We start from the raw sequence: 14,347 nt of genomic DNA on the forward strand, positions 1-14,347 counted from the left end.
CCGGCAGCCACTTCCTGTTTCGGTGACACTAGCTGACAGGCTGGGGACGCGAGTGATTTTTCACGTTCCTGGCCACAATAGCGCCATCTATGCTGCTATAGCATATATCATATACCATATAGCAGCATAGAGGGTGCTAATGTACCTGGGAACGCGAAGAATCACTTGCGTCCCCAGCCTGTCAGCTCCTGTCACCGAAACAGGAAGTGGCTGCCGGCGGGGCCAGGAGGATCGGAGGGAGACGGCGAAGGCACCGGACAGCTGCAGGGGGCTATTGGAAGCCCTAGGTGAGTAAAACTCATTTTTTTTGTTTGACTTAAGTGTCCCTTTAAAGAGACTCCGTAACAAAAAAATGGATCCTGTTTTTTATCATCCTACAAGTTCCAAAATCTATTCTAATGTGTTCTATCTTACTGCAGCACTTTCTACTATTACAGTCTCTGTAATAAATCAATTTATCTTTCCCCTGTCAGACTTGTCGGCCTGTGTCTGGAAGGCTGCCAAGTTCTTCAGTGTTGAGGTTCTGCTATGAACTCCCCCTTCCAGGCACCTCTATGCACACTGCCTGTGTATTATTTAGATTAGGGCAGCTTCTCTCTTCTCTTTTACAAGCTGGATAAATCATCCTCTGAGCTGGCTGGGCTTTCACATACTGAAGAATTACAGACAAGGGCAAAGCTGTTTGCAGCAAGAAACGAGCAGCCTGAAACTTCAGTGCATGAGAACAGGGGGAAAGAAACACACAACTGATCTCTTGAGATTCAAAAGGAAGGCTGTATACAGCCTGCTTGTGTATGGATGTATTTTCTATGTGTGGACATACTGTACATCAACCTACTTCCTGTTTTGGTGGCCATTTTGTTTGTTTATAAACAAACTTTTTAAAACTGTTTTTAACCACTTTTAATGCGGCGAGGAGCGGCGAAATTGTGTCAGAGGTTAATAGGAGATGTCCCCTAACGCACTGGTATGTTTACTTTTGTGCGATTTTAACAATACAGATTCTCTTTAAAGAGACTCTGTAACAAATTTTTCAGCCTTAGTTCTTCTATCCTATAAGTTCCTTTGCCTGTTCTAATGTGCTCTGGCTTACTGCAGCTTTTCCTAATTGCACAGTGGCTGTGTTATCTCTGTTATATGATCTAATCTGTTTTCTTCTGTCGGCACAGTCAAGCTAAAGCTGGAATGTGTGGTATGTGAAGGGCTGCTTGTGATTGGTAGAAGCTATACACACACCCTCCACGCCCCCTGCAGGCTCTGTATGACTCACACACTCTGCTTATGTGAGCCTATCAGAAGCTGGTTAGTTTGTTTGTAAACACTGCCTAAAACTTAATTACAAGCCAGGATTGTAGCAGAGAGTGGCAGAAACAGCACAGAGGGGGCCAGGAGAACATAAGGAATAGAATGGTATGCTTTTTACTGTAAAAATGTTAAGAGTACAGATTCTCTTTAACAGTTTCACAGCATCAGAATTTTTTTTTCTTACCCAAGCCTCATTTTTATCTGCACAGAAGAAAACTGCCCGGGCATTTTCCCCCTGATGCTGTGTAAAGCATGATGGGATTCCTGATGTTGTTCTCCTGCTGTTTTAGGGCACCTTTTTCTTTTTTTTCATTTTGAATTTGAGATTTGAAGCCTAGCGTGCGCAGCTGGGAGGGGTGATCAGGACACAGGACAGTTGGAATTGTGTCTCATGCTCCCTGTTACCTCCTTTCAACCAAAAAGATGGATGCCCCCATGAAATCACAAACATTTGCCTGTGCTTTTAAAACAGGTCTGGTAAGAGATTACCTATCTATTTTAAATATCATAACAGTATGTTTAGGCTGAAGTTCCCCTTTAACAGCTGGAGGGCCAAGTTTGCCCATGCCTGCCTTAGAAGCTAAACACACCTCCAGAACTGCTGGAATGCAATGATGTGTCAGCTTGTTAATTTGTACAGAGCCATAATAATCCAACATGCATACAGACTGTTTCGGATTGTTTGATCCTCATCTGTGCATGGCATGGATTAATTTGGCTCTATGGAGTAGGGCTTGTAACACCGAGAGATACAGACTAACCAGCAAGCTCATGGTGAAGCAGAACTCAATATCTAGCAAACAAGTAATAAGGATGCTAACCAGGCAATCCAAAAGTTAAAAGCCACTATTCCTTTTCTTATTGATAAATGATCATTCCCCAGTTTCCTGACTCTTAGGCCCAGTGCACACCAAAAACCTCTAGCACATCTGCAAAACGCTAGAGGCAGTATTCTCCCCAGGATTTTTTTCCAGCCGGGTGGCAAGAAAAAGTAGCCGGGTGGGGCGAGATGAGAGAATGCAGGGCAGGTGCTTCTGTGCACAATTCTGCTTACAGCAGAGGAGGAGGTGAGCCGATGACAGCCGGGTGCTCACCAGAACTACTGGGTGGAGCAGCCAGCTAAAAGAGCCTGGGGAGAACACTGGCTAGAGGTTTTAGAAGCAAATTTCAGAGTTATTCTAGGCAGGTTTAGAGATGTTTTTTAAACATGCCTAGCGTTTTTGGGAGGGTTTTTGTGTAGCAGGTGTCAAATATTGTTATAGTAAAGCTGTTACTGAACAGCTTCTGCAACAAAAACGCACGGAAAACCACTCTGATCTAGCGTTTTTCAGAGCAGTTTTCCACTTTCCTATACATTAACATTGAGGCAGAAACTCCTCAGAAATCTAAAAATGCTGCAGCCCCAGAGTTTGCGTAATAAACAAACCGCTCTGGTGTGCACCAGCCCATTCACTTTTATTAGCCAAGCGGTTTCCCCCCTGAAAGCGTTTTAAAAAAAAAACTCTTCAGAACTGCTCTGTAGTACACCAGCCCTTATTTGGTACACACAAAAAGGAAGTTGCAGGGCATGCTGAGTTGTCCTTTTTTGCTTCTCTACTTCCCCTCAGACTTAAAGGGGAACTTCAGCCTAAACAAACATACCGTCATTAACCACTTAAGCTCTCAGTCGTTTTCACTTTATGCATCCGAGCAATGTTCACCTCCCATTCATTCGCCTATAACTTTATCACTACTTATCACAATGAACTGATCTATATCTTGTTTTTTTCCGCCACCAATTAGGCTTTCTTTGGGGGGTACATTTTGCTAGGAGCTACCTTACTGTAAATGCATTTTGACAGTAAGAATAAGAAAAAACAGAAACAATTCATTATTTTCTCAGTTTTCTGCCATTATAGTTTTAAAATAATACATGCCTCCATAATTAAAACCCACGTATTGTAATTGCCCATTTGTCACGGTTATTTCACCGTTTAAATTATGCCCCTATCACAATGTATGGCGACAATATTTTATTTGGAAATAAAAGAGCATTTTTCCCGTTTTGCATCCATCACTATTTACAAGCTTAAAAAAAAAATATATATAGCAGTGTTCTCCCCAGAATTTTTTTACAGCCGGGTGGCATGAAAAAGTAGCCGGGTGGCATGAAAAAGTAGCCGGGTGGGGTGCGAGTGGGGAATGCAGGGCCGCGCATCTCTGCTTACAGCATAGGAGGAGGTTGAGGAGTCGAGCTGATGACAGCCAGGTGAAGAACCCCACTAAAAGACATTATTTAAGTTCGCCTTCCCAGAATAACTTTGGATGAACCCCCCCCCCCTCTCCTTTACTAAGTAGTAATGCCTTGGTTAGCAAACATATGGAAGGGATTAGATTAGTGCTGCAGAAGATGTCAGCGCTATATAAATGCATAATAAGAGTATAGTAGGACATTAGAATATGACTATGGTAGGATTAGATTGTGAGCTCCTCTGAGGACTGTGACATGACTATGTACTCTAAAGTGCTGCAGATGTCAGTGCTATATAAATACATAATAATAATAATGTAGGACATTAGACTATGACTATGGTTGGATTAGATTGTGAGCTCTTTGGGGCTAGTGGAAGGAGTTCACTGGTGCTAGTGCGGGAAAAGAGAAGGTCACTGCGACTAGTGGAGGCAGAAGGTCGCTGGAGCTAGTGGGGGGAGGCAGAAGGTCACTGGGGCGAGTAGAGGGAGATAGGTCACCGGGGCTAGTGGGTGGAGGCAGAAGGTCACTGGGGCTAGTGGGGGGAGGCAGAAGGTCACTGGGGCTAGTGGGGGGGAGGCAGACGGTCACTGGGGCGAGTAGAGGGAGATAGGAGGTCACTGGGGCTAGTGGGGGTAGAAAAATCACTTGGCTGGGGGGGGGGGGGGGGGGGGAGGGAAGGAGGAAGTCAATGGGGCTAGTGGGGGTCAGGTAAAATGTCACTGGGGCAAGTGGGGGATGCAGAAAGTCTCTGGGGCTAGTGTGGGGAAAGACAAGGTCACTGGGCCTAGTGGAGGTTAGGTGGAAGGTCACTGGGGCTAGTGGGGGTTAGGTGGAAGGTCACTGGGGCTAGTGGGGGTTAGGTGGAAGGTCACTGGGGCTAGTGGGGGTTAGGTGGAAGGTCACTGGGGCTAGTGGGGGTTAGGTGGAAGGTCACTGGGGCTAGTGGGGGTTATGTGTAAGGTGACTGGGGTTAGTGGGGGAAGGGAGAAGGTCACTGGGACTAGTGGGGGTAGAGAGACGGTCACTGGGGCTAGTGGGGGTAGGGAGGAGGCCACTGGGGCTAGGGAGGAGGTCACTGGGGCTAGTGGGGGGTTAGGTGGAAGGTGACTGGAGCTAGTGGGGGTAGGGAGGAGGTCACTGGGGCTAGTGGGGGAAGGGAGGAGGTCACTGGGGCTAGTGGGGGTTATGTGGAAGGTGACTGGGGTTAGTGGGGGCAGGGAGAAGGTCACTGGGACTAGTGGGGGTAGAGAGACGGTCACTGGGGCTAGTGGGGGTAGGGAGGAGGCCACTGGGGCTAGGGAGGTCACGGGCTAGTGGGGGTAGAGAGGTCACTGGGGCTAGTGGGGGGTTAGGTGGAAGGTGACTGGAGCTAGTGGGGGTAGGGAGGAGGTCACTGGGACTAGTGGGGGTAGAGAGCAGGTTACTGGGGCTAGTGGAGGTAGGGAGGAGGTCACTGGGGCTAGTGTGGGTATAGAGAAGGTTACTGGGGCTAGGGAGGAGGTTACCGTGGCTAGGGAGGAGGTCACTGGGGGTAGAGAGGAGGTCACTGGGGGTAGAGAGGAGGTCACTGGGGGTAGAGAGGAGGTCACTGGGGGTAGAGAGGAGGTCACTGGGGCTAGGGAGGAGGTCACTGGGGCTAGGGAGGAGGTCACTGGGGCTAGGGAGGAGGTCACTGGGGCTAGGGAGGAGGTCACTGGGGCTAGGGAGGAGGTCACTGGGGCTAGGGAGGAGGTCACTGGGGCTAGGGAGGAGGTCACTGGGGCTAGGGAGGAGGTCACTGGGGCTAGGGAGGAGGTCACTGGGGCTAGGGAGGAGGTCACTGGGGCTAGGGAGGAGGTCACTGGGGGTAGAGAGGAGGTCACTGGGGGTAGAGAGGAGGTCACTGGGGGTAGAGAGGAGGTCACTGGGGGTAGAGAGGAGGTCACTGGAATTAGTTAGAGACAGGTAGATACTTACTGCATTTGGCTGCAGCTGTCCATTCCTCCTCTATTCCTCTGGGGCGGGGCTTCCTCTGGACAGGAGACAACTTCCTCCAGGCAGGGCTTCAACCTGCCACACACATGCTCCCTGGTGAACTTCCCCAAGGCTGGAACAACCCTTCCTCTGTTGCGGGAGTCCTATGGGGCGGAGTTTCGGCCTCCGGGGGGCGGAGCTTATGCCGAGAAATCCCGCTCTTCTCAGCTGCGGGAGACATGATGGGACTGGCTGCCTGCCCTAGCCCCACCACTCCAGTTCAGAGGAAAAGCCTGTGGGCGGGGCATGGCTTCAAAGAGGCCCCCGGTGGCTCAAGTCAGTACGACCCTGGTCGATCGTGTGCAGTCAGTCCTAACCTATCTGGAGCTGCCTGGAAGGGATCGGACTGGTTGCAGTGCTGACATTCATGCAGCCAGAACAGAGACGCTGCCAGAAGAGAGACGCTGTGTGGATTCGCTCAGGGAAGAGGGGAGAAAGTCTGTTTGCAGCTTCAGGCTTTCTCCCCAGCCTCGAGTCACACAGCACTAGTCTCCCTGTGAGTTCCACTCACATGCGTATCTGGGCTGCAGCCTCCGCTAGCTGAGCTGCCTGGAAGTTAATAGATCGGCAGAGGAGCGCTCCTCCTAGGCGGGCGGGGTTTCAAACCAGCCGGGCGGCCCGCCCACTTAATTAGTCCTGGGGAGAACACTGCATAGAAATATTTCATCTTTACATAGATATTTAAATAGTTTAAACCCTTAGGTAAATATTTATGAGTTTTTTTTTTTAATTGTAATGGTTTTTTTTTTTATTAAACATTTTATGTGGGTATTTTTGGGAGGGGGCGCGGAAGTAAATAGTGTTTTATTTAGGGAAAAGTGTGTGTAATGTAATTTTTTTTTTACTTTTAGATGTAGTTTTACTCTTTGGCCACAAGATGGCAACCTCGAGTTGTTTACATGACGTCACTCTAAGCGTACAATGTACGCTTAGAGGGACATAGTCTCAGAAAAAGCGTAGCTTCCGAGAGAAGCTGTCGCTTTTTCAGCGGGGGGAGAGAAATCAGTGATCGGGCACTATAGCCCAATACATTGATTCCTGGGCTACCGAATCCGCGGCCGGGAGTGCGCGTGCGATCGGCAGCGGGAGCGCGCCTGTCCTCGACGTTTTTATACGCCAAGGAGGACAAAGTGGTTAAAGTGAACCAGAGACTGAGAACCCTCATGAATTTTACAATATATATCAGTGGGGACATTAGAGAAAACACCTACTCTGCTCTCTGTTTCATTCTTCACTGCTCAGCCTGCTTGTTATAAGCTGTGATAAAATCCCCAACTGAGCATTCAGTCTGGCTTTGCTCAGGAATCATAGCTCAGTCTGTCTTCTCTGATGTCTTTTCAAGCCCAAGCCTGCCCTGTTCTGGCTCTGTTATGACTCAGCTATAATGATTCCTGAGCCAAGCCAGACTGAGTGCTCAGATGGTGGTTTTAGCAGGGTTTAAAACGAGCAGGCTGAGCAGTGAAGAATGAAACAGAGCAGGGTAGGTGTTTTCTCTAATGTTCCCACTGATATATATCGTGAAATGCATGAGAGTGCTTCGTCTCTGGTTCACTTTAAGTTACATTAGTTATGTTAAAGGGACACTTAAGTCAAACAAAAAAAAAAAAATGAGTTTTACTCACCTAGGGCTTCCAATAGCCCCCTGCAGCTGTCCGGTGCCCTCGCTGTCTCCCTCCGACCCTCCTGGCCCCGCCGGCAGCCACTTCCTGTTTTGGTGACAGGAGCTGACAGGCTGGGGGCGCGAGTGATTCTTCGCGTTCCCAGACACATTAGCACCCTCTATGCTGCTATATGGTATATGATATATGCTATAGCAGCATAGATGGCGCTATTGTGGCCAGGACCGCGAAGAATCACTCGCGTCCCCAGCCTGTCAGCTCCTGTCACCGAAACAGGAAGTGGCTGCCGGTGGGGCCAGGAGGATCGGAGGGAGACGGCGAGGGCACCGGACAGCTGCAGGGGGCTATTGGAAGCCCTAGGTGAGTAAAACTCATTTTTTTTGTTTGACTTAAGTGTCCCTTTAATTAAAATAGATAGGTAATATAATCTCTTACCCACCCTGTTTTAAAAGAACAGGCAAATGTTTGTTATTTCATGGGGGCAGCCTTGGTTGAAAGGAGGTGACAGGGAGCAGTTCCAACTGTCCTGATCACCACTCCCAACTGTGCATGCTAGGCTTCAAATCTCAAATTCAAAATTAGAAAAAAAAAAAAAAAAATTGTACCAAAACAGCAGAAGAACATCAGAAATTCCATCCTGCTTTGCACAGCATCAGGGGGGAAAATGCCCTGCCAGTTTTCTACTGTGCAGCTAAAAATGAGGCTTGGGTAAGAAAAACAAGGTTCTGATGCTGTGAAACTGTTAAACACCAAGCCTTTTCAGTGCTGCAGAGTAGATTTTTAGTCTGGATATTCACTTTAACTAATGCAGCCTGATTGGCTGATGCCTCTTTCACTCCCGTTTTAACCTTCCACGCCTCTGTTCCTGATTGGCCATCATTTCTCATGCTGAGACAATGCACTTTCTATAGTGAAGGGCGTGCAAATCAGATAGAGGAGTGAAACGGAGGAAATTACATCAGGATTGGCTTTAAAATAGCGACAGTTAAAATGGGAAATGCTAAGAAGCATTTTCTCTTTACTGTAGAAAAATCACTAAGGCCTTGTGCACACCAAAACCCGCTAGCAGATCCGCAAAATGCTAGCAGATTTTGAAACGCTTTTTCTTATTTTTCTGCAGCGTTTCAGTTAGCGTTTTGCGGTTTTGTCTGGCGGTTTTGGTATAGTAGATTTCATGTATTGTTACAGTAAAGCTGTTACTGAACAGCTACTGTAACAAAAACCGCCTGGCAAACCGCTCTGAAGTTCCGTTTTTCAGAGCGGTTTGCGGTTTTCCTATACTTAACATTGAGGCAGAAACGCATCCGCAATCCAAAATCTGCAGCAGCCCGGGAGTATGCGTTTCTGCAAAACGCCTCCCGCTCTGGTGTGCACCCGCAAGCAGATCGCAAACAGCAGCGGAAACGCTCCGGTGTGCACTAGGCCTAAAACCAAAAACGTAGACAGTGCAATACATATGTTATGTAAGCAGAGCAAGTATTTATCTACTTATATATGTGGGAGTTTTTCTGAGATGGTATGGCTGACAGTGCCTCTAACATTACTTCAACATGTGCCCTACCTACATGATAGATGCTGTTTGCCAGCTATCCCCCTACTGCGAGTACTTTCAAGCAGCCCTAAGGGCCCTTTTCCACTGAGAGCAACTTACTTCAAATTGCAAAATGCTAGCTTCCTCCCGCACCATAAGCACGTGAGAGTCCCTCGCCATCCTCCCCTCCCACAGACCCAACTGAACCAGTTACCGGGGCTGATCGCAGCTGAAAGGCAGACTGTGGGAGGATGGTGAGGGACTCACATGTGCTTCTGGGGCATACTTACATTGTACAGTATTTGTATACTTTCATAGTACATCTCTATAGTACTGTAATGTATTTTCAGCAGTGGTACAACCATTTCGGTTTCAGCTGCAGAAATCTACATCATGCCAACCAGATTCGCATCAAAGTGCAATCTGGACAAGCCCCTACAAAGATAGGCAGCTTTTCACTGTGCAGCTCGCCAGTGGGGAAATGCTGCGATTCTGGATGTAGTGAAAACGGGCCCTTAATGTGGCCATACAACTTCGACTTGACAGCAGATCGACCGTTTAATTTGATTATTAAAAATCGGATAAAAATCTGTGCCGACAGAAGCATACCTGATCGTCAAGCCAACCAATTTGGGACCAAAGTTGGTCACATGCATCGATCGGACATGCTGCAAGATGTTGGCCCATCATGGTTGATCAGATGCGCAGCGGTAACAGCAATCTATTTAGGGATGACTGACAAACATGACAAAACCACTGGTGCTGTCCTTCCTAATGCCAAATGTGCCCCCCTTCCCTATACTTTGTGTCCGCTGCTGGCTCCCCCAGCTCTGTCCATCCATGTGCCCAACATGTTGCCAGCGTACAGGTGGGCGTGTGTGACATCACACGTGCCACACTACTCTGTCAGCCACGTGTATGGATGGACAGAGCCAGCGGCAGACACGTACTGTATAGTGCACTTGGCGGGAACATTCGACATCGAGGGGGCATTGTCAGGCCAGTGAGGCAGCAGATGCAGCGTCACAAGCAGGGCTGTGCAGTCGGAGCAATTTTGGGTACTTTGAGTCTGAGGGGTTTTCATAAATTGAAGAGTTAGATAATGCTTGTACCAAATCTACAGCCCTGGTAAGTATTAGACTAAGGAGTCAGACCCATTTGGGGTACCTGGAGTTGGAGTTTTGACTGTTGCTGTAATTTTCTGCATTGTTTGCGAACTTTTACCGCACTTTTTCCACATGCGGAAGATGTTGTGAATGTCAAGATGGTCTAATTTTGGACGCAAATGTTCCGCATGCAGAAAATGATTGTGAATACAGTCCACTGTCTTGTCACTAACTATCCCTTAGAGGGGCTCACAATTTAATCAAGTACAACTAAAGAAATGACCACAGTTGAATGGTGCCTGCACCTTAGTCAAGTTATTTTATTAGTATAGTACGCAGAAATATGTATTTAATTCACAAACCCTTCTAGATCACAAATTCTTCTTGATAATAAGAGACTTGCATGTTACTAAAATATATATGTAAACTCATTCATGAGTAATGTAAAATCACAAGGGCACGGCTCTCTCACTTATGTCTTAGGCCCCATTCACACTTGAAAGCAGAAAACGCCAGCGACTACCGCCGTTTTGCGGGAGTGATTTTTCCGCGATTTAACGTGGGGGGGAGGGGGGGAAATCACTGTACACTGCGGCGATTTTCCCACGATCCCGTTTAGCGCGTCTATAGCACTGAAACGCGATAGCCGGGAAATCACCTGAAAATAGTGCAGGATACGCGTTTATCGCCGGCGATTAACGCAAATCGCCCAAGAACGGGCCTATAGGGTTTTATAACACTAGCGCTTTAAAAAGCGCTAGTCCACAGTTGAGTCTGCACTATCAAATGTATTAAAGCTCTTTATTTAAAGCAGCATGATGAGCAATCTGTAATCTGCTCATCATGCTGCTTTAAATAAAGAGCTTTAATACATTTGATGGTGCCGACTCCACTGTGGACTGGTAACTGGAATATCGGAGTGTGTAGATATTGGGAGTCTAGGGCACATCAACCAATTCTCTCCAGGGTGCTAGCTTCATACTGAAAAAGTTCTTTAAAAAGCGCTAGCGCTTTAGGCGTTTTGCCAAAATTGCCGGCAAAACGCTCTGGTGTGAAGGGGGCCTTAAGGTCCATACACACGCTTAACCAAACCACCTCATTGTCAAACAGACCAAAATCAGAAGACAATCAGGCATGTGTATGCATGACAAACGACTAGACGAGCGACTGATAACAGGCAGTTTGCGCCATCTAGCGGATCAACTCACACGACTTGAGTTGACTTCAATCACTATAAACAAACTATGCAGGAGCTCAGGGATGCCCTCACTTCTGCTAAGCAGTCTTATTTCTCCTCGCTCATTTCCTCACAGTCCCACAACCCAAAACAATTGTTCAACACCTTTAACTCCCTACTTCGTCCCCCACCTCCTCCCCCTACCACATGTCTGTCAGCCGACAACTTTGCATCATACTTTACAAGCAAGATTGATGCAATACGTAATAGCTTCAACGCGCAACCATTTTTACCAGCACAGCCGTCACCTATAAATTCCTTCTGTCCGCCTGCACCCTCACCCACCACTAACTGCCTTCCCCCTGCTCCACAAGACCAGTCTCCCACTCTAACATCTTTCACCACACTAACTGAACAGTGTCTTTCCTCACTAATCTCCAAAGCGCATCTCACTACCCGTGCCCTGGACCCCATTCCCTCTCATCTAATCCCCCAGCTTTCCTCCTCCTTTAACCATCTTAGCGGTATGGACGAGCTCAGCTCGTCCATCACCGCCGATGGCTGCCGCTCAGGCCCTGCTGGGCCGATTTTGATGAAATAAAGAGCAGCACACGCAGCCGGCACTTTGCCAGCCGCGTGTGCTGCCCGATCGCCGCCGCTCTGCGGCGATCCGCCGCGAGCAGCGGCGAAAGAGGGTCCCCCCAGCCGCCTGAGCCCTGCGCAGCCGGAACAAATAGTTCCGGCCAGCGCTAAGGGCTGGATCGGAGGCGGCGGACGTCAGGACGTCGGCTGACGTCCATGACGTCACTCCGCTCGTCGCCATGGCGACAGGAGAAGCCAAACACGGAAGGCTGCTCATTGCGGCCTTCCGTGTTAATTTTGGCCGCCGGAGGCGATCAGAAGAACGCCTCCGGAGCGCCATCTAGTGGGCTTTCATGCAGCCAACTTTCAGTTGGCTGCATGAAATAGTTTTTTTTTATTTACAAAAAACCCTCATGCAGCCGCCCTGGCGATCTTAATAGAACGCCAGGGTGGTTAATCCCGCTCTAACAACTCTATTCAACCTTTCTATCTCCACTGGCACTTTTCCTTCCTTATTCAAACAAGCTATCATCACACCACTAATCAAAAAACCTTCTCTTGATCCAACTTCTCTATCCAACTACCGTCCTGTCTCGCTCCTCCCCTTTGCTTCTAAACTGCTGGAACGTCACATCCATTCAGAATTGTCTGCCTTTCTCTCTACCAACTCCTTACTTGACCCCTTTCAATCTGGATTCTGCACACACCATTCCACTGAAACTGCCCTCACGAAAGTTGCTAGTGACCTACTGGTAGCTAAATCCAAAGGCCAGTTCTCCATTCTAATACTCCTTGACCTTTCCTCTGCCTTTGACACGGTTGATCATGCTCTGCTTCTGCAGACACTGTCATCTTTAGGAATCAAGGGACAAGCACATTCCTGGATCTCCTCTTAGCTCTCTGGACGCTCTTACACTGTCTCCTTCTCTAACACCAAGTCCTCTCCACACCCACTGTCTGTTGGTGTACCTTAAGGCTCTGTTCTTGGGCCACTTCTTTTCTCAATCTACACCCGTGGCCTGGGACAACTAATTAACTCTTTTGGCTTCCAGTATCACCTCTATGCGGATGACACCCAAATCTATCTCTCAGCTCCTGACCTGTCCTCACTACTATCCAGAGTCCCCGACTGTCTACGTGCCATTTCTGCATTCATGTCCTCCCGCTTCCTCAAACTCAACATGACTAAAACGGAAATTGTGATTTTTCCACCATTGCTATCTACACCCCCACCAATTGCAACCATAACGGTAGACAACACCCCAATAACCTCAACCACTAAGGCCCGCTGCTTGGGGGCTATACTTGACTCAGAGCTCTCCTTTAAACCTCACATTGCCTCATTAACCACCACCTGCTATTTCCAGTTCAAAAATATATTCCGTATCCGTCCCTTCCTCACACAAGAGGCCACCAAAATGCTTGTTCATGCCTTAATCATCTCCCGCCTAGACTACTGCAACACCCTGCTCTGTGGCCTACCAAAAAACAGGCTAGCTCCTCTCCAATCCCTTCTAAATGCAGCGGCCCGCCTCATTCACCTTTCCACACGCTCTTCCGATGCAGCCCCACTGTGCCGTTCTCTCCACTGGTTACCCATTACCCAGAGGATCCAGTTCAAACTCCTGACTCTAACATACAAAGCCCTCCACGAGTTGTCTCCTCCATACATCTCCTCACTAATCTCAAGATATTGTCCCTCCCGCAACCTTCGCTCCTCCCAAGAAATTATCCTGGCCTCTAAGCTGATCACCTCCTCTCATGCCCGCATCCAGGACTTTACACGAGCATCAGCCCTTATCTGGAACTCTCTTCCACAGCCTGTACGTCATGCTCCAAACCTGGACATCTTCAAACGCACTCTTAAAACACACCTTTTCAGACAAGCTTATAACATTCTATAGCCCTTTATTTACTTATTTGTCACAATGTAATCAGAGGCAAAGAATCACTGCCTCATCCATCCTCCACCCCCTTACCTAGTGTGTCCCCCACTACCCATTAGATTGTAAGCTCGCAAGGGCAGGGTCATCCTCCTAATGTTTACTGTCTTTGTAACAATATTTGTGCTGCTTGGAACTCTGCTGTATATTTGTTAGTTGTATCTATGTTCCCCTTGTCGTCTTATTGTGCTTTGTAAAGCGCTGCGGAATATGTTGGCGCTATATAAATAAAAAATAATAATAATAATAATAATGGTGCAGTAGGCAGCGTGTGCACAATGCATTTATTTTGAATGCAGCCTTTTTTCTGCAGTCTGTCGTTTTGATTGCGCGCAGTCTGTGAAAAAGTTGTCGGTGCGCAGAAAGAAAAAAAGTCGTATAAACTGTTGCGGTGTTCTGGACTATCTAGAAGCAACCGTTTACTAAGGTAAGAATCTTTGTATTGCATTTTTTTCACACATAGGTTAGGTACACTTTAAAAGTGAGAGGTAAAAAAAATTGCTGAGGTAGCCATGCATTATCACTCTTGTAGGCCCATCAGACCAACTTTATTGAATAGGATGAAAGTCTGTGCTGCAAAAAACATGCCCAATGTTTTGACCAATTTCAGGCTATATCAAATGTATCAATCGAGTAAGCAAATAACCCCTCCCAGTATTAAAATTTCTCACCTGTCCGGTTGACACAAGCACCCAGCTTTTCCGGCTTCCTCCATTTGAGTCCCACGTGGCGCGTGACATCACAGCACTCCATGTGCTATGCGCAGAAGCCATGTGGGATACAAATGGGAAAGGAGGAGCGGCTTTTCACTCATGGCGGACAGACAGGTGGGAGATTT

General features: G+C 47.8%; 1 protein-coding gene across 3 annotated transcripts in view; it reads right to left on the bottom strand.

Moving 5' to 3' along the window:
• Nucleotides 1-14,347, bottom strand: part of TAF15 (TATA-box binding protein associated factor 15) — a 78,700-nt gene that overhangs the window by 63,142 nt on the left and 1,211 nt on the right. The gene's annotated exons all lie outside the window — the stretch shown is intronic.

Source organism: Hyperolius riggenbachi, chromosome 2 (assembly GCF_040937935.1).
Source record: "Hyperolius riggenbachi isolate aHypRig1 chromosome 2, aHypRig1.pri, whole genome shotgun sequence".
Lineage (NCBI taxonomy): Eukaryota > Metazoa > Chordata > Amphibia > Anura > Hyperoliidae > Hyperolius > Hyperolius riggenbachi.